The sequence below is a fragment of the Marmota monax genome, unplaced genomic scaffold (assembly GCF_021218885.2).
Source record: "Marmota monax isolate L192 unplaced genomic scaffold, Marmota_monax_Labrador192_F-V1.1 WCK01_AAM20220418_F8-fsc00019, whole genome shotgun sequence".
In the NCBI taxonomy this organism is placed as follows: Eukaryota; Metazoa; Chordata; class Mammalia; order Rodentia; family Sciuridae; genus Marmota; species Marmota monax.
The window spans coordinates 208821-230858 of record NW_026695242.1 but is presented as its reverse complement, the minus strand read 5'-3'; positions in this window follow the sequence as shown (position 1 = coordinate 230858).

Here is a 22038-nt window from a genome sequence, read left to right as displayed (position 1 = left end):
GACAGAAGAGAAGACAAGACACGAGCTGGCAGAGATCTTGAAAAGAGTGCAGGCGGAAAAACATTCCAGAAATGAATGATACCCTGGAGCAGCAAAAGATTCACCCTTGGAAAACACACAAATAGGTGGAGGTTTTTTTTTTTTTTTCCTTATTGTAAACCAAGAGATGCATTTGGAGTGAACAATTTAAAAGATTAGAGAGAAAAGTGTAAATATGGAAGACAGATGAGAAATATCCAATGCAGGGGAAATTGGTATACCCCAAGACATAACAGAAATTAAAAGAACCTAAAGAAATACTTAAAGGTGTAACTTAAAACTTGTAGAACACAGAAGATGGAACGTATGACCCCAGGACCAAGAGAACAGGGAAAAGTCAACAGCAGAGAAGACATGTCTGCAAGATTCTAGAGACTGGAAATAAAGGTGTGTGGCAGCTGATCTCATAGTCAGGAGAAAGAATATGAAGTGCTCTCTGGGGAAAGAGGAGGCCAAGGAGCTCACATTCATGTAGCAGAATCCTGGAAGGGTCAGAAATTGGAGGCATCAAGGAGGGTGTGGCCGTGAGGGCTAAGTGAGTAACAAAATCTGTTCTCTTCTTTCTGAGTAATGGAATTGCAGCTTGGCATGTTACTGCCTAGCAGGACGCTATATTTCACATCTTTCCTTGGCTGTGTGACTCAGTAACCAAATGTGTGTCAGGTAACATCCACCATTCCTGGCTCAGGGAGTTAATGCACTGCAGGCTCCTCTGTGGTCTTTACCCTCTTCAGAACTAGAAGACACAGGCACCTACCTCTGTCCCTGCTTTGATGATGCAGATGAGAACCATGTTCCAGGGGGTGGCAGAGCAACAAGAGAGAAGATTCTTTGGTCCCTGGATGACTGTGAGGAGCAAAGATTCACCCACCTTGACAGCTCACCATGGGGATGTCTTATTTAAGAACATGAAAGAAGTTTCTATTTTCTCTAAGCTGATCTATGTTTGGTGTATGTTGTTGTTGTTGGTGGTGGTTTTTATTTATTATACTGGCTTAGTTGTTGTTCTAACCTACACAACTGGGGTAGAGAGTGTGGCAAAGACAAGAATACTAACTGAGATTTAAAAAAAAAAAAGCAACACTCCTAGATTTCCCCGATCTTCATAAGCATTCCTCTTCTACATTAGCAAAACGCTGGAATTTTCACAGAGAAAATGTTGAACCCTCTGTCCTTGGGGACCCCAGGCACAGCATTGGTGGGCATTAAGTGCTGGAATGAACGTGAGATATTAAACATAGACCATAGAGGCTCCTGCCCCCTCAGCCCACAGAACCCCACTCATCTTCTGCTCTAGGATGCTGGCCTCATACTTACTGTTCCATTCTCACATCCAAAGCACAGAACAAGTGGATTCCAGTTTAGGGAAATGTTAGCCCTCGCACTCTAAAAGATGTATAGGAATTCAAAAGTGATACCCACCAAGCACCCTACAGTGAACCCACCAGTTGACAGGCTTATTCATGCCTACAGAGCTTCCGATACGTGTTTTAGTGTGTCACTACATAGAAACAGATAGCCAAGGATTTCTCAAAGTTGCCAGAAAGCTTCTAATATGAACGATGGAGGCAAAGAATAGATAAGCAAATAAAAAATATCCTCAAAAGCATCTTGGAAAAGACAAGCACAATATAAGCAGGGAAAATCCTTAAAACTATGTCACCTTTGCATTTAAGAAAGTAAAAGAAGATTGTACACATAAAATAAACAGATTGTTTTAAAAAACTAAAAGAAACAGTCATAGGACAGAAAAGAGCCATTGAAAATTCCATAGAAACAATAGAAAGCTGTAGAAGTCTTTTAGAAACTAGCATGAGGAGGAAACGAAAGAACATTGGAGAGAAAAGATGAGGAAATTAGAAGGTCAGTCGGTAGGTCCAATATTTGATTAATAGGAATTCCAGAAAGAAATAACAGGGGAAAAAAACAGGCCAAAGAAAAAATTAAAGTCAGTAATTTCATAAACAACCATCCCAGAACTGACAGGCATGGGCTTCTAGATCAAAAGGATTCATGAAGTATCTTGTGAAATCGACAAAAAATAACACATCATTGTAATGTTCCAAAGTTCCAAGAATAAAATGAAACTTCCAGGAAAAAAAAATATTAAAATAAGAAACATACAAAACAATCAAGAATCAAAATAACATGGGACTTTTACTAAAGTCACTGGAACCTAGCATACCGTGTAGGGATGGATGCCTTCAAAACTCAAAGACCCAGTCAAAATATCACTCACGTATGAGAGCAGAGATATTTATCCACAGGAAGACTTGAAAATTTACCTCCCAAGCATTCTTTCTCAAGAAACTATTGGAGGATGTACTTCAGGAAAAAAAAGAAAAGAAAAGGGAGTAAACCAAGAAAGGAGAGGATATGAGATCCAAGGGAAATCATTGGCAAGGAGAATGCTCAGAAGGATGGCAAACGAAAATTCCAGCATAGGAGCTATGCAGCAAGCCTTCAGCAACCAGTTCAGAGCGGAGCCGGCCAGATGTTTCTCCAAGGTTGTTAATATGTGAATCCTTTATGTGGAGATAAAAGCTCTTAGCAGAGTTAAATAAAAAGCACTCAAAATGTTGTGAATGGATATAGAAAATTAATTACTCCAAGGTAGTTTTTCAAATGTTAACAATGAATAAAGCAATTATTTTATATACTTCAGAACTCAGCTGTGAGCAGCATTTACAGAGTCATCCTGGAATGGAGACCTGGAGGAACCAATTATGATGTCAATAAATTGGGAGAACAAAGGGAGGTGTGTCTATGAAAGGTTGGGATAGAGAGAGTCCCCAAATCCTCCTGAGTTCAATCGTAGTAAAAACAAGTTATTTAAAGATGTTGAAGGAATTACAGGAAGAAATATCTTAAGGGTTACCTCTGGTGAGGGGAACACAGAGAAATCTTTTTCATAAATGTTGTAGATCGAATTGACTTTTTAAAAGAATACAAACATTACATTAGACTTCAATTTGAAAAAGCCAAAATGAAAACTAAACTCAAATTAATGAATTGGGTGAATCTTGCTTTCACTGTGATAGAGTAATAGGGGTCAGACTGACCTTCATGACATAAACAGTTAGAAAACTGGAAAAATATATGGCAGACACTGGGCCAGAAGTGACACAGAACCATGTTGCCTGAAAGAATACATCCACATGAGACGGCTTTACTATCAACCTTGGTTTTCCACTGGGAGGCACATTCTGTACCACAGTGCCAGGAGGGTGATCTCAAGCAGAGCACAGCGACCTTCCCAAGTGAAAGACTAGGGAATTGGAGATCATGCAGAGCAAAACCTTGAAGTGACACCGGAATTTGCTCCGACATTTTTTCCTTGGAATATTTGCCAAATTTCAGCCCTGGGCATAGAGGCCAAGCAGAGAATATTGGATTCAGCTTTAAAGAAGTCTCACTGAGCCAAAGAAATTAAAACTGGAGTTCATTATTACCAAGGTAGTAAGCACTGGAGAAAAGAGGACCATCAAGAACAGAGTCTTGGGGCTGGGGCTGGGGTTCAGTGGTAGAGCACTTGCATCACATGTGTGAGGCACTGAGTTCTATCCTCAGCACCACATAAAAACAAATAAACAAAATAAAGGTATTGTGTCCATTTACAACTAAAAGTATTTTACAAAAAAAAAAAAGAGTCTGGTATTTTCCATTAACTTTTCCCCCAAAGCATTTGCCAGCCTTTAAGAAGCATAAGCTCTGTTCACATGAGATGAAAGATGGAAAACTACATAGAGAGTGTCTGCTAAGAGGCCATGTAGGCAGGCATTTTGACGATCTCACAATGGAGAAACAAAAATTGAGGTTCACAATCTACATAAAAGGAGACGTTCTGAAAAATATTCCAGACTTTCATCTGAGACTCTAAAAGGATTGCACTGTGAAAAAATAAACAGGGCTGGGGGTGTGGCTCAAGCGGTAGTGCGCTCGCCTGGCATGCTTGCGGCCCGGGTTTGATCCTCAGCATCACGTACAAACAAAGATGTTGTGTCCATCGAAAACTAAAAAAAATAAACAAATATTAAAAATTCTCTCTCTCTGTCTCTTGTTGAAAAAAAAATTTTAAAAATAAAATAAACAAACAAATATAGACTACCTTGCAAAAGCCTGAACCCAGTCTTGAGTCCTTTCACTGATTAGAGCAAGGTGATATGTCCACACTCCCTTGGCACGACAGGAAAAAAATTTTATTCTTTCTTGGAGATCATAACACCATCCATTGCCTCTATAATTTGCATACACTAAGTCTGCTGTTCCATTAAAAATAACTAGGTGTGCCAAGATACAGGGCCAAATGAGAAAAAACCAAGAGAGAAAAAATAGCAACAGACCTACAGATTATCTAGGTTTTAAAGTTATCAGACACAAATTTTAAATTAAATGACTAATTGTCAAATAGATGAAAATATGGAGAAATTTACCAAAAACTGGGACAATTTTAAAAAGAATTAAATAAAAATTATAGAATTGAGAAAACTAACAAATTAAGAATTTTCTGCCAGATGCTGTGGCACACTCCTGTAATCTCAGCGGCTCAGGAGGCTGAGGCAGGAGGATCACAAGTTCAAAGCCAACCTCAGCAAAAGTGAGACGCTAAGCTCCTTGGTGATGAGGTAGAGGTCCCTGGTCTCTGTTGGCTGTCAGTCAGCACCTGTCAACTGCCTAGAGGCCGTCTGTGATGTCATATAGTCCCCTCCGTCTTCAAAGCCAGCAGTGCATACCAAAAATTTCTCATGCTTTGAAACTCTGACATTCTCTTTCTCTGATCTGAAGACCCCGAACTGAAGGGATAGAGTCATGAGGTCAGATCCATCTAGATAATTTCCCTCTTGATTAACTTGTATACAACTGTTAGTAATCCTAATTACACCTGCAAAGGTCCTACTGCCATATAATCCCAAAAGTGAGATCCCGTCGTATTTGAAGTTCGTATCTATACTCACAGAGTGAGAGAGGCATTGTACAGAGAGAGGCAAGGGTCATGAGAGTCATCTTAGAATTCTGGCTTCCACCACTCCATTACAATTAATAGTTTGTGTTACTGCCAGGTGCCACATACCTGCCTATAATCTCAGCAATTTGAGAGGCTGAGACAGGAGGATTGTAAGTTTGAGCCAAGCATGAGCAACTTAGCAAGACCCTGTTTCAAATTAAAAATAAAAAGGGCCGGAGAAGAAGCTCTGTGGTAGAGGACCCTGAATTCAATCCCCTGTACTGAAAAAAATTCTTCTCTTTGAATGACACTACAAATGATCCCCTACTTATGATTCTTAGGCTTTTTTTTTTTAAATTATAGTTGTAGATGGACACAATGCCTTTTTTTGTTGTTTATTTATTTATATGTGGTGCTGAGGAGTGAACCCAGTACCTCACACGTGCTAGGCAAGCACTTTACCACTGAGCCACAACCCCAGCCTTACACTTAGGCTTTTTGATGATGTGAAAGCAATGCACACTCAGTAGAAGCCAAGCTTCAATTTTGAATCTTGATCTTCTCCTGGGCTGGCGGCATAATGCTGGGCACAGTCAGTGAGGCACAGTTCCCAGTCACATGATCACAGGGAGAAATGACGACACTTTATAGTACCATGTGTTGCTGGTAATTTTTGGACACAGGTATTCAAAAAATTACATGAGCTATTCAACACATTATAAAATATGTTTTGTGTTAGGTGACTTCGCCCAACTAGAGTCTAATTTAAGCACTCTGAACACATTTATGGTAGGCTAGGTTAAGCTGTGATATTCAGGAGGTTAAATGATTTAAATGCTTTTTTTGAATCACAGTGTTTTGTACCTAAGTTGGGGTCACATTCCAATTAGCCTGTCTGATGGAACCCCAATGTGTGTTGCGGAGCATCTGTGTAAGAAAGTGAAAAGTCAAGCTACAGATGTAGTAAAAAAAATTACAATATACATAAATGATGAAAGAATTGGATCTTGAATGTCTTATTAACTTCTTACATGTTAGTAAGAAATAGAATGAATGGAAAAACAGACAAAAGAAAAAAACATTTTCACAGCAGAAACTCAGAATATCAACAAGTTGTGAACATTGTTCCCACATTGTGACTCACGAAGAGCTGTTCGTTGTTAACTGGGGAAAAGTAAATGTAAACTCAGTAAGACACCATTTCACCTCACTAAGTTACCAAAACTTTTTGAATCTGACATTATCAAGTATCTGTAGTGAATAATAGGAATGTACACATTTTTAATGTGAACTTAAATTAGTGCAACTTCGCTGAACAATAAATCATGATGATATTTCATTTCATTCTATTTTATTTTGTTTCATTTGTTTTTTGCAGTGCTGGGGGTGGAGCCCAGGGCCTCATGCCTGCCAAGCAAAAGCTCTACCACTGAGCCACATCCCCAGCCCAATTGTGATGATCTCTAAGGTTGAAAATGCACATGCTCTACAAACAACAATTCCACCCCTGGGGATATACTAGACAGAAATGCATGCATAGGAAGGTTCAAGGCAGGGAAAGAAAAACTGGAAACACTGGGGAAAATCCAAATGTCTATCAACAGTAGCATGTGTGGATAAATCATAGTCATGGAATACTTCAAGGTAATGGTATGGTGGTATTTCTTAAAGTTGGTAGAAACCACACAGTTGTTTATTTCATTCTTCCTTTAAGAAGTCTTCCCAATTCCTCCATTCCTTGCCCTGAGCAGCAATCAGAGGAGGACAGGGGCTTACAGGTCTGGACCCCAACCCTCAACTTCATTCACAAAGGGGCAAGGGAAGGAGATCTCACTCAGGGCTTCCAGGGGCTTCCACTGAAGCCCACCTCTTTGCCTAGGATGCCCTCTTCCTTCCTTCCTTCCTTCTCAGCGCCCTCTTACCAGCATCCTCTTCATCTTCTAGGTCCTTCCCTAGTCCATCCACCTGATTTAGGAAACTGGTGTTCAGAGAAGTGAGAAACTGACATTCAGAGAGATCAAAGAGTGTGCTTAAGGCATGCAGTTATTAAGAGGCAGACCTGGCTCTTGGAATCTGCGCTTTCTTTATCAGCCACTTCCAGGGCTAATTCTCTCCGTATTCACAGCACCTTTGAAGACAGTCCCTTGTAAACAGCAGATGTTCAGTCAAGGCCACTTCCTCCCTCTAGTCCCGTAACCCAGGTTTGAAACAAGAACTTTCCATTAATGCTGCGACACAGCAGGTGACCAGCAGAGGACAGCATTTAGCTTTCCCAGCTCCCAACACTTAACCATCACAAGCTTGAGAGGGAGCAAAGTTGGGTTTGATTTTCTGTTTGCAGTCTGAGCCTCCTGATGCCCCCTGCTCCCATTGGGAGCCTCATCCTCTTTCTTCTTTGCTGAAAAACATCTTAACTGAACTTCTGTAGGAGCTCCAGTTTTAGACATGGTGGGGAGGAGGCACGTGGATATGCAATAAGAAAGTGACCCTTTTTACCTCTAAGGAGCCTTATGAAATGTCAGTTCTCACAAAGCCATGTGACAGAGTGGATAGGGACTGCCTCCCTTTCAGCAGGGATGACTCAGGCTCAGGGAGAGGGAGAGGTGCTCAAGTTCACAGAGCAAGGTCAAATTTTCTGACTTTAATCCAGGGAACTTTCTGCATTACGTTTCTGCATTATGTTAGTTCTCAAAGATAAAATCTAGCCGGAAGGCATTCTTAGCCTATATGTGCAGCAAGGAGACCTGAAAGTTGCTGTTGAGATATATATTTTTTTTAATACAAAATGCTGTCTTGAGAATGATAAAGGATAGCCTTGAACAGAATGTTGAGGCTCTGAGGAAGAGATGGTACCATTTTTAGGGAGTATGTGTGGAAGGAACTGTGAATTCAGAGAAGAGTTCCTATAAACAGAAGAGCCCTCATCCTTAAACACAGTCAAGATGTGAAAAAGAAAAAGTGCAGTGGTGGAAATTCCAGATCAGGATGTGCAATACATGGTCTGGTTCTTCCATTTTCTTTTATCTCCCCCTTCCTTCAGCCCCTGTCCATGACAGACATCATTAATCAATTGTAGAATTCTTTCCCCTTGAGCTCACAGCCTGCCCAGAAGCCATTGCATCATGATATTCCCTTACCAACCAATAGGAAGTGGTCTATGAAGGAAGCCTATCTGTTCTCTCCCCCAACTCCATTGCATCTGTAGTAAACATAACTGCACACTCTGTGCAGGAAGCTCTATGGAGCCCCTTACACACAACTTCCCTTGAACCTATCAGACGACAAATTCTCAGGAGTTAGGCACACTTCTAACTTTACAAATAAAAAAATACCTTGAGGCTCGGAGATGTTAAAACTTCACAGTGGCACAGCCAGGATTTGAACTCAAGCCCATGTCTTCAAAGCCCAGGCTTAGAATCTCCTGGATGGTTGGGATCAGCTCAGCACAGAAGAAGTCCTGGGGTATAGGCCTTGTTTAGCCTGAAGGTAGTTTTTGGAGGTCTATTTTTTCTCATATCCTTTAGTACTAGGGATTGACCCTGGGGGCCCTTACCACTGAGTTATATCCCCAACCCTTTTTATTTTTTTATTTTGCGATAGGGTCTTGCTAAGTTACTGATATTGACCTTAAACTTGAGATCCTCCTGCCTCAGGTGTGTGCCATCACACCGGGATTTAGACCTGAAGGTATAATGAGACTAACCACGTTGCAGTGCAGACCAAGCCCAAAGAACAGAAGACATTAAAATTGCTTTTGTTTCTTTAGTAAATGTCAGACACCTCATAGATGCTGGGAGTGTAGTAGTTAACAAGAGACAAGACTCCCCACCCCTGAACCTGTGAGATTAACAAATACACAGGACAACTGTATTATGTGTGGAATGATGTTATGGGGTAAGGGGAGAAATGGAGATTGGGGGAGGAGTAGAGGGAGTCACACAGAGCTATGTGGGGACTCAAGCCTGGGAGATAAGGGATGACCAAGGGCCCTGAGCTTCCTGGAGTAACTGATGCAAACGGAGTGAAGGCCCTGATAATATGGGTCCTGATGTCCTCAAGACAGACAGGGATGGTGAGTGTGAGTGGCAGGGAGGAGAGCAGACTCCTTGTCAGGAATATGTGGAGCTCCAGAGGACTTCCTCATTCTTCCAAAGATGATGTGCCAGGGAAGGAGCAGGATTAGTAAAAAATGCACCCATCTCCTGGGCCCCTTTCCACCCTGGCAGATATGGGTGGAGGCAGAGTTCCACTCGTGCATCATGCATTTCTCGAGCACCTCATGGAATCAACAGCGTTTTGCAAGCCTTTCTGCCCACTGCCAGCATCAAGCCCCATGGAAAGGACAGAGGAGCGGGAGGGGTTTTTCAGCATCTGAGACATGACTTCCTGCAGGGTCAGGAGTGGGTTCTTATTGTGCCAAAAAAGGTGGAAACGTGGGGGCTGCTATTTGCCTCCATTAACAAGGAGCACATTGTTCAGTTGGGAGGGCAAAATGATGGCCCATGGGTCTGTGTAATGACCCAGGAACCTCGTTCATAGAGTAGTGTCTATTTTGGCAGGAATAAAAATGCAAAAAAAAAAAAAAGGTCTAACCCTGCTGGAGAATCTTGGGGTCTCCCCTGGGGTGCAAATAATCTGGAAAGGAATGGAAGAGGAGGAAGAAATGTCACCCTCCATAACTGGGACAGAGTGCAGAACTCTCATACTCTCATAGTTATTTTGTATTACAACATGCATCCCCCAGAGAGTTCCAGAGCTTTCTGGGAGCCTTTTAGTGGCTGCCCTAGAACCAGAGCAGGACTTCCTTAGATAACTGTCCCTCTAGGCACTCTTCACCTAGAGTCTGTGAAGGCCTTAGGAATAGGATCTACCAGAGTAGGGTGGATAATTACAGGTACGTGCACATGCCTGATTATACAGATCCACACAGCTTTCTTCAAGTGCCCCCTAGGTATCTATGCTAGTAATTAAATTCTTCCTTCTCAGCTCCAAATTCATTCACCGTATTAGCTTTCTGTCATTATAGAGAAATATCTGAGGCAATTAACTTATAAAAGAGAAGGTTTATTTAGCCAACAGTTTTGGAAGTTTTAGTCCAAGTTCTAGGGGCCCCACTGCTTTCTTTGGGGGCTCTGGTGAGGCAGCATATCATGGCAGGAGAGTGTGATGGAACAAATGCTTGCCTCATGATCCAGGACTCAAGAAGGGAAGAAGAGACTGGGGTCTCACAATCCCCTTCAAGGGCATGCCCTCAATGACTTAAACACCTCCTAAAAGGCCCTACCTCCTTGAGGTGCTACCACCACCCAGTAACCCTACCCTGGGAACCAAGCCTTTAACACATTGGCCTTTGGAGGGTATGTGATAGAAATTTGCCCAAGCTTTTACAGCTGACCCTATAGCACCCATCAATACCTTCTCTGTGATCATGAGTAGAATTCCCATATGCTTCTCTCCTTGCACGTGAACACAATATGGGACTTTCTCAAATAGAAGGTACTGAGAGAAAAAGTTGGAATGAAGGGGCTTCTCTTGCTGTTTTGGTAGGAGTGAGGATATTCAGTGATTCTACCCCATCCACGTCTCCAAAGGTCCCAGGAGATCCCAGCCTGGCCTGGTCATCACCTCCTTAGGATCCTCCCAACACAGCCACTGCACATTTCATGCTTCCTGTCCTTGCTGGAGATCCAGCTCCTTGCACATACTCATATACCCACCCTCTACTGGTGGCTCACCTGTGCCCTGGAAGTTTGTTTCCTGCTTTCCCAGTTATTTCAGACCAGCTGTAGCCTAGGCTACCCAACAAATTTCTCTGCCACCAAGAAGCCTCCAAAAATATCTGATCCCCTAGGGAAGGAGCCCTTGCAAGGTTGTTCTTCCTGGGGTACTCCTCCTCAGCTATAGGGGCAGTAGCTCCACAGGGTTCTCTTTAAATCACGTTTACTTTTTTTTTTTTGTGGGGGAGTACTATGGATTGAACTCAGGGGCACTCCACCACTGAGCCACATCCCCAGCCCTATTTTGTATTTTATTTAGAGACAGGGTCTCACTGGGTTGCTTAGCGCCTTACTTTTTGCTGAGGCTAGCTCTGAACTTGCAATCCTCCTGCCTCCACCTCCCAAACTGCTGGGATTACAGACGTGCGCCACTGTGCCTGGCACATGTTTACTTTTTAATCACTGTGTAATAATTCTCTTTATTAAACTTCCATTGTATAACTACCATATGGTTTCTGTCTCTTGTTTGGACTTGAACTGATAAAGCACTCATTGCCCTCAAATATTAAGGTTTTTGCATCTCTAGTACCAAAACAAATATCAGGCCAAAAAAAAAAAAAAAACTCTCACTCAGTTCATTGCCTCATGCACAGAAAATGAGGACTCTCTAGCTATGTTACTACCACAAGTCGGAAATGGAGACCAGTTTCTGTTACCACAAAGGGTTGGTAGCCTTGGAGATGTGCCTGCAGGCATTCCCCTTGCTGTTATAGCTTAAGCTCTCTTCTCTCTTGCTGTAGCTGCAAAATAACAAGTAGAATTATCATTTATGGAGCACACACTTCAGACCGAGCAGTGTGGCATGAGTATTATGTATTCTATTAACCCATTTTGCATACAAAAAAGTTGAAGACTAAGAAAGTTAGAAATTTGCCCAAGCTTTTACAGCTGACCCTCAGAAGGGTTAGAAACCAAGTATTTCCAATTCCAAGGAGCAGAGCTTCTCTGAGTCTTTCTCTCTTTGGAGATACTAGGGATGGAACCCGGGCTCATACATGCTTGGCAGGTGCTTCACCAGTGCGTACATTCCCAGTTCTCAAAGACCAAACTCTGAATCACATTTGTTCATAACAAACATCTCTTGCCATCAGCCGGCAGTGTAAAACAGAAAAAGCCATCAGGGGGAAAGTTACAACAGGAGACTGCTACTAACACCTTTCTATCACCAGAGGACGTAAGTGTCCAACTAACAAGGCCACCTCCATATGCTGGGAGGTCCCCAACCCCCGCAGTTGATAGTTGGGATCCTGAGACAAGATCTCAAATATTAACATGCCCTGTATTTGAGGCAGGAGGGCAGCGATTTTACCAAGTTTTAAATTTCAAAACAGTGAAGCAGCTAAAAGAGGCTGTAACAACCTATGGTCCTCAAGCACCCTTCACTGTAAGCATGGTCAAATCCATTAACAACTTGAACATGACACCAGCAGATTGGGCTAATATGTGTAAAGCTGTGCTAAATGGAGGACAATACCTGTTATGGAAGGTTGCCAATGAGGAATTTTGCAAGGAGATGGCTAGGCGAAATGCAGCAGCTGGTTATCCTCAGAGAAATCTAGATATGTTGTTAGGAAAGGGACCTTATGAGGATCAGCAGCAACAAATTGCATATGATCCTGGCGTATATGCACAAATTGCTGCAGATGCAATTAAGGCATGGAAGACTTTACAAGGACATGGAGGTTTACAAGGTCAATTATCTAAGGTAATACAAGGAGCTAATGAACCTTATGCTGAATTTGTAGATAGGCTTATTCAAACAGCTACCAGAGTTTTTGGGAATACAGAACAAGCAATGCCATTACTAAAACACCTGGCTTATGAGCAAGTGAATCGTTGGTGCAGAGATATCATTAGACCATGGAAACATGAAGATTTAAACACATATATTAAATTATGTAGAGACATTAATGAACAAGAGCAAGTCGTGGCAGCTGCAGTAAAACAGGCTTTAGATGCCAGTGACGTTAATGAACAAGGGCAAATTGTGGCAGCTGCAGTAAAACAGGCTTTAGATGCCAGGCCAAGAACATGCTACAATTGTGAACAAACAGGACATTTTAAAAGGAATTGCCCCATTGGAGGAGGGTTTAACAAAACTAGGTATCAAAGGAGTAGAATACCAGGTATTTGCCCACGATGCCATAGAGGGAGACACTGGGCTAATGAATGCCGCAGTCTGGCTGGGCACAATCAGGAGCCACTTGTCAAAAGAAACTAACTTTATTTTTAGAACCACACACGCCAAACAAAACAGCCTCTCAGGAAAAACCCTCAGAGCCTCAACTGCCACCACCAGCTTTCCACAAGCCTCTCTCTCCCACACAAGCTTCTCTCCACCTCCCACAATCCTCCTGCTCTTGAGGCCGATTGGCTGGGTCACGTGGGCAGAGCCAAAAAAGTCCCCCAATGAGCAGCTCCGTGGTCTGAAAGGGCAGGGAAACAGCCCAATGAGCATCACCGCAGAGGAGCCAATCAGCTAGATGTTGCTGGGGCCGCTGTGAGCCAATCATCAGCCGGCAGCTGGAAGTTTGCTGGGGCCCCTTCGGCTGTGGCTCTCAACATCTTGCTGCGTCAAGCTCTGTGTTAAATGACTCACAGTAGTTATGTAATGTGTTTCCCATAACAACCATGTTTGGCAAGCAGTGTTTTTGTTCCTATTTTACAGATAAAAAGACTGAATGCTTTACCCAAGGCCACTCAGCTAATGAGTGGTGAAGCCAGGATTTGAAAAGTGGCCCTCTGACTCCAGAGCCCACACTTTTAATGTCTCCAGTGTCCTGCTTCCCTGATTCACATAATATAAGAGAACTCTAGAGAGAAGTGCTTACACCTGGGGACCGAAAGGGAAACAATGGAAAGCATATGATGTTTGACTTACCAATAGTCCCTGCTGTTCCCACTGATGCTATCCATGTGTGTTAATAAAGAATAGAAAGCTGGTGAAGGAGAAGGGTATAAGACAAGATGGGCCATGTCATTACCCTATGCTTCTGTGTTATTCCATTTTTCTGTTACTATAATGAAATGCTGGGGCTGAATGCTTTATAAAGAAAAGATGTTTATTTAGCATAGAGTTTGGGAGTGGAAATTCAAACAGTGTGGGTCTGGCTCTGGCAGAAGAATACATGTCTAAGGATTGCATAGAATACACAGTGTGTGGGTACTTATCCGTAAATAGCATTTCTCTAACTGAGCTTTTAAAAAGTACAGCATGGCTATGAGGCTGAGAGTGTACTTAAAATGCTAATGGTTTCCATTGCCAATGAAAAGATATGAGTCATCCTTCTTAATAATAAACTGAGATGAGGCTTCTATTCAATCCTTTTACAAAAACTCAAGCACCAGCAAGAACATTTTCCTGAAGAGAAGGCTGAGTCACATGCCCTTTGAGGTGTATCAAGAGCGATCCTGCAAGCAGAGCCCAGATTCTTTTCAGGAGGAACTTTGAGCGTTCTCTAACAATACAATGAATTAGTAATCAAGGACCCACGGTTCCACATCCAAAAGTGCGATGGCAATAGAAATCAGCCTGGAAAAACTGAAGAGCAGGAGTGGAACCATATAGCTTTTTTACATCCTGCCCCCTACCCGAGAAATCTGCTACATATCTAATTTTGAGCAACAAGCTCTGCTCGTTAGACTAGTTGTGAAATGTACATGCAAAGTAACTCACAAAGTGATGTATTTACAGTTTATAATTATTTTCTATAAATTCCCCTAAAGTTGGGTGTAGCTCAGTGATAGAGTGCATGCTTAGTATGTGTGAGGCCCTGGGTTTAAACTCCAGCACCAAAAAGGAAAAAAAAAAAAAAAGATTATTTTAGATCTAGAATTGGTAGCCTCTATTTCTGGAGGCAATTAGATAGCAGTGTTGTCCATTAGGACCACTCCTGGCCCACAATATCAAAACCAGGTAATTTTCATCCATGGGGAGGCTTAATCTTCTGTTCTGTGTGGCAGGGTGTCAGGGCTATACCATTTCTAGGACTCTTGATGAGACAGACACCAACCCTTAGAACTGATGTTACAGATGGGCTGCACTATGCCTCATGGTTGAGCAGGCCAGTAGGAAAGCACATGTATAGCTCCCCTCTGAACATGGAGTGTCCTGTTGCTGTTCCCACTTTTGTAGTACATATTGTAGAATACAGATACAAGAATACATATATAATATCTATAGTATATACTATATATACTATATATATATATACCTATGTGCCTATGTGTACACACACACACACACACACAGTCTTCTTGGCCAGTGCTGTTCCTGTTTCAGCCTTTTATAACTTCCTCAGGGCTTCTGATTCTCGAACATACCCTGTAATCTATTTGAAAACACTATTTGTTTCCTTCCCCATCATTTTTGGAGTTCGAGACAGGTAAGAGAGATGGTAGCATACACTCAGTCCATTATTATGGGAAGGGAATTTAGAGAGTTTCTAAAAAAGATGAGAATTTGGCAGAATCTTGGATCATGAGTCAGAGCAGCCAAAGTGAAAAGAAGAGGGGAAAAAACCCCCACAAAACTTTGCAGATGAGGAGATACAAGAGCAAGGTTTGGAGATAGAACATGGTCTAGATGAGAGGGAATACAAGAAATTTGACGTTTGGTGAGAGGCAAAGGTGTAGGGCTGCAGAGACAGAGGTAGGGCGTGAATAATCATGTGTCATGCTCAGGGGTGAGCTTTATCCTTGGAGAGTCCACATCTTGTCTCCCCTGGGTGATAAACTTGAGGGGAGTGAGACCGGAGCCTGGAAGACTAATTAGAAAGTTTCTGCAGAGGTCCCAGTTAGATTCCACAAGGGCCAGAGAAGGAGGACAGTAATATGTTAGGGATGGAGAAGAGGGGTTAGATTAGACAAGTGTGTGGGAAGTAAAACCTGTAGACAAGGAGGATGTTCTAATGTTGTTTTCTATAGATTGAATAGAAAGATTCTTCAGTCTTCTTCTAGGACAATCATATGTTTTTGTAAAATTTACAAAAGTTATCTGTTAACTGCAAATGGTTAATACCATTAGTAATAATGTGAATTTTTGTGACTACTGTCAGAACCAGAAATATTCCTATCAAGTGTCAAATATAAGCCATAAGATTAGAGGGCATCTTAAGTTTTCCTGTGCAGTGTCTCATCTTAATCTTTCTTGAATAGACTCAAGTATTATCCAATTTGTCATGGATGTTCTTATTGTAATGGTGGATTAAATTTTATATTATCCTTGTAGACGTATTTCATGTCAAGTTATCATAAAATTTAATCTTAGTGTTTATATCTAGCATTTGCAGACTTCATCAGAATAAAAGATGTCAGATAAAGTCAGTCGCAACCAGATATGTCAAAATGCACAGAACATTCAATTTTCATGCAAGCATACTTCTATTTGTAGCATGTGCACATTTTGTGACTTGATATGTAAGAGTTATAATAACATGTTTCCCGGCAGGGCTGGGGTTATGGCTCAGCGGTAGAGCCCTCGCCTCGCATGTGCAAGGCCCTGGGTTCGATCCTCAGCACCACATTAAAAAAAAAGTTATTAAAAAAATGTTTCCTGAAATTGCTCAAAAAAGATGCATTTATATATTGTGTTAAAACTGCATATTGCTTTATTGAATATATTTCCTATAGGAGAGAACTTCTATTTTAAATGGGCATAGATGAGAATAGAGTTACATGCTTAAAACCATATATACACACACAACACACATAGAGTGGTTGGATGAGTTTTCCATAGACTGATTTCTGCTCCATACATCTGCGCCATACATGTCAATTCTTGTATTTCCTCCACTATTGACTTATTTCTGAAGACGGGTGGTTTAGAACAGGTCATTATTGAGATGCTGACTCTGGAGCTGCTGACTGAATTAGAACAGGAATCCTGGAAGCCATTCCTACACCAGAAACACCACCAGGAAAGTGACTGTACATTGAAGTGACTGCAAACTACATCAACATGTCCCATCCCTAGCCGGATCCCCCAAATATCTGTGGCTACTCCACACCAGGGGCATAAGGAGAAATGAGATGAAGAGGAATCAGAGTGGAAAGACCCAGCCATTTTGACTCTTTGCACATATAGCTCCCCTCTGAACGTGGAGTGTCCTGTTGCTGTTCCCACTTTGTAGTACATATTGTAGAATATAAATACAAGAATACATATATATTATCTATAGTGTATACTGTATATGATATATATATATATATATACATATATATATATATATATACACACACACATATATATATATATATATATTATATGTATGTACCTATGTGTACACACATACACACACACACACACACACTTACTTGGGAAATTCTACAAAAACACATGACATAATACATTATTGAGCCACCTTGTTAGGAGTCTGTGCAAGGGGGCTTTGCAGCTTCCTGATGAATCTTTCTCTATTAACAGTTCTTGAAAAGTGATTCTGGCAGAGGGGAATTCAGTTGCTATCAGACCCATGGCATGAATGATTTGGCAGAAGTGTTACCCCACCAAGATACAGAACCCAGGAGGAAAAGTGGGTTTGGGGGTGAAGAGGGTTAGTTCATTTTTCTGACATGATAAATTTGAGTGTTTTGAGTAATGGACCTAGTAGATGCCTATGTTTGTAACTCTAGAATCACCTTCCTGTTAAAACAACAACAACAAAAAATTCAAACAGAACAAAGGAATATAGGTAAAGAGGAAAAAAGAATGAGAATGGGAAAGTACATTTCACATGTTATTCAAAATACTAAACTATCAGTATGGCCTATTTGCTGACCTATTAGGGCCTTGGAAAATGTCCTAGAAAGGCCTTCCTTTGATTAGTCATTGGCCTTTTTATTGACAGATCAGGGGAAGGTCATGGGTGGGGGCATTGTGGAGATGAGAGCTATTAGTCAGGGTTCTCTAGAGGAACAGAATCAACAGGAAGTATAATTATAAAAAGGGGACGAATTAGGTTGGCTTACGGAACCAGAAGCTATATAGTCCACAATGGCCGTCTGCAGACTGGAGAGCTGGGAGAACCAGTAGCTGCACAGCCCAAGAGACTGAAGCCCCAGTACAAGAGGGATCAACAGTGCTACCCTAGTTCAAGACGGAAGGTTTCTAGAGAATTACTGGCAGAGTCCGCTTTGGAAGAGTGAAGAAGCGAGACTCTTAGATGATCACAGCAGCAAATAAGAACCGGTTCCAGAAGAATGGAGTTTGCATCTGCTGCTTCTCCTTGTTCTTACAACTTTTATTCCATTCAACCCACCATCCTATTGGATGGTGCTGCCCATACTTAGGGAGGGTCTCTATTTCAGTTGGCTATCATGCCAATCATTCCTAGATACACCCTCATTGACATACCCATAAACTCCTTGCTCTTTGGCATCTCTTAATCCAATCAAGGTGACAATTCAAATTAACCATTACAGCTATGCACCAAACAGAACTTCAATTTGTAACAATTTATAGAGTTATACCAATGTGTTCTAGATGAATATCAGCCCTGGGGGATATGGAGCTACCTATATCTATATCTATGTATCACAGGAGGACAGAAAGAAATCCAAATATCTTTGTAATTATTATCAATATAAATAGTTTAAATGCACTGGTTAAAAGCAGATATTCAAATGATTCTTTAAAAATCTTATATAAGAAACGTCATTTCCAACAGACAAACCTAAAAGGAGTAAAAACAGAAGAAGTAAGAAACAAAAGAAAGTGTTGAGGGCCACAGGCCAGTTGGGATGACACATGGCATTTTGCCAGAAGGGAGTGGTTGAGAGGTGACACCAGCAAGCCATTGAGATGATGATGGTTATGTTAAGCTGTGTATTCAATTATATACATGATCTTTACTGTCCGGCAATAGGGCGGCTCTTGCTGCCTTGGGCACCTGCTACTTTGGAGTTCCCGTGGAGTTCTGGGGGGGGGGGTGTTTCTGAGAGAGTGCGTGCGGAGCCCGGTGGATAAGAGAGTGTTCCCGGGGAGCGGGGAGCGTGTGGAGTGTGTGCTGGTGGAGTTCAGGATGGAGTTCGGGAATAAAGAGTTGCTGTTTGAACCTACAAGTGCTTCATGGCGGCTCAGTTATTTGTGCCCAGCCAGACTATGGCAAAAGACAAAGGGGAGATAGATATACACTAGACAAATACTACCTTAGCATGTCAATATTAATAGAAAAAATAATAAAATGGAGTAAGTCACAAAAGAATACAATTATGTACTTGTACATGCCTAATAATTTGCTTTCAAAATTAAAGGCAAACTCAGACCAAATAAATTATAAGGAGAAATTGACAACCTACAGTAAATAGGAAATATTAAACTACTCTTTCAGAAATCAATAATCAGTGTTTGAAGTCGGGGAAGGACGTGTTGGGGGGGGCAGAGATCTAAATAACCTGATTAGTAAGCTGGATGGAGAAATAGAGAACATTGCACATAAAAAGGACTAAGCCACATTCACAAAAACTGGGTTTGCCCCCTGTAAGGGTAAAAGAAATTGAAGATAAAGTGTAAAAGTTAAAGTGTAAAAGACCGGGCATTGTAAAGTTTCTAAGCTGCAAGGCCTGAGTTAAAATGTAAAGGACTAGGTATTGTTAAGTTCCTATGCTACATGCAAAACCTGAAATTCCTGAGGCAGTTAAGACAATGCCCTACTGGCCATTTAGTTGACTTATAGCCCAAGATCCTGTGCAGCTTGTCATGTAGGCATCCAAGGCCCAAACCAATCAGTTTGAATGTAACCCCCTCCTTAGGAATGACCTATCACTCCAGCCTGACCTATTCCCGCCAATGTATGTACTAATCAAGTCTAAGAATTGTTGTTTGACTTTCCCGTGGTGTATGATGATTTGTTAAAGGAGACTGTGATGTATGTAAAGTCCCGCCCTCCCCAAAAAGTGTACTTAAGCATTGCACAACCCCTGCTCTGGGCTCTGGGCTGTTCTCCCTTCTTGAGTGGGCAGGGAGCCCTAGCATGCTAGATCAATAAATCCCCTTCTGCCAATTGCATGAGTGGTCACTTGGTGGTCTCTTTCTCCGACGCTTCGTGGGACCCTTACACCCCCTCCCCCAGAAAAGGTCTGCATATTAGGCCACAAAGGAAATTTCAACAATTAAAAAAAAAAAAAAAAGAAGCACGTTTTCTCATCTCTGACCATTAAAGTGAGAAGTCAATGACAAAATGATTACTTTTTTAAACAAAGGTGTAGGGTTTTAAGAAAACTTGTTTTAATAGTTTTTGGATCTTTATTTTATTTGCTTATTTATATGTGGTGCTGAGAATTGAACACCAGTGCCTCACACATACGAGGCAAGCATTCTACCACTGAGCTACAACTCCAGACTAACAAAGCTCTAAGTTTGAAAATAGAAAGTTGAAAACATACTTCTAAATAATCCATGAATTAAGGCTAAAGTCCCAACAAAAACCCAAGGTTTTTATAACTGAGGGGTCATGAAAGCATGGCATAATAAAACTTGTGTGATGCAGGATTTACAGGGAGATTTATAGTGATAGAAAGTTACTAGAAAATAAGACTTTGCAAATGCATGATCCTAACATTCAACTCTAGAAGCCAAAACATTACAGTAAACCCAAAGAAGGAAAACTATTACAAAGATAAAAGTAGAATTAAAGCAATAGATAACTTTAAAAAGAGTGAAAATGATTTAAAAAATTAAAAGCTATTTCTTTGCTAAGCCTTGTGAGAGAGATCAGAAGCCTTTGAGATCCCATCCTCTCAACAACCTGAAGGAATCCTGCTAGCAAGCTTTATTATGCGTGGCATTTATGATTTATTTGTTTCCCTATTAGATTAGGAACTGTGTTAAGAATATAGGAATTTTCTTTTATTCTTGTATCCATGGTACCAAACACAGGGCCAGTTACGTAGGCTGTACTCAAATGTTGTTGGTTGAATGAGCCAATATAAGAATGATTATAATAATACTGTATCACTCAGAATCCAACAGCATGTGACATTTTTCTTATTTGTTCATTTATTTCGGTACTGGGGATTGAACCCCAAGGAGCTTTACCACTGAGTTACACCCCCAGTTCTTTTTGTTTCTTATTTTGAGATAGGGTCTAGCTAAATTGCTGAGATTGACCTTGAATTTATGATCCTCCTGCCTCAGTTGGCCAAGTCCCTGGGATTACAGGCGTGTGCCACCCGTTAGGCACTTTTTTTTTTCCTTTTACAAGGGATTTACTTTCCCTTTCCTCATTTGATGTTTGTATGAATCCTGAACAGCAAGGAAGTCAGGGTTAATTTTCTAATCTTGAAGATTTTATAGGTGAGAAAGCCCGAGGCTTGGAGGATGAATCACTTGTAATGTCAGAATCAGAACTAGAACCCAGGCGTTGGAAAACCAAGTTTTGCAGCTCTCACAAGGTGTTCCCTTGTATGGAAGCCCTAGCAGTGAGCCTGTCCACCCACCTGGAGAACCAGGTCCTAGGCCAGGCCCCTCTGCAGTACCTCCTCAGCCCCTAGCATCTTGCTGGCGCCGTCAGGGCTTAACACATGTTTGTTGAGACTATATGGTTGGAAATTATGAAAAGGGGAGCACAGTGGTGGCTATTCACCATTCTGGCCTTGAAGAGTTCTGAGACAGAAAAGTGTGTACCAGGAAAGAAGGAATCCACTCTAAGGATTGTTTATTTTTAAACAAAGAAACATTTGCTCAGTAGTGGATGAAAGTATTTCTCCAGGGAGAAAAGAAGATCGCCTCTGCTGCAGACCACGGGCATCCAAGCAGAGGTCACCTGGCTCCCTTCCCATACAAATCTCCCTGACCCACTGAGAACACCAGGTGACAGGGGTTCCCGAGAGCTGAAAAGCTGCGCTGGTTTCTTTGCGGGGGTTTCGCTTTGATGCAGTCTCCTGAAGTATGTCCGCGCCTCTGCAAGGATAATAACCTTAACCCTGGGGGAGTCTTTCCTGTTCCCTTTGACCTTCTCTGTTCCTGGAGGCGTTTTCTCAGAGCTGCTCTGGAGCCTTTAGCTTGAGTTTCACCTCTCACCCTCCTATTCAGGTCCAGCCCCTAAGAAGAGCCCTCCTCCGCCTGGAGGGGTGCGCGTGTGTGCGCGTGTGTGCGCGTGTGTGTGCGTGTGTGTGTGAGTACTGACAGACCGCAGAGAATGAATGGGCCCCCAGGGTCCGATGTGGCTCAGCGGCCAGGCTCTGGAAGGTGCGTTCCTGCACCGCGTGCTTGCATCAGCACCGCTGCCAGCGAAAGGCCAGCGCAAGGCAGAGGCCAGAGCCTGCCTCCAGCCCTGT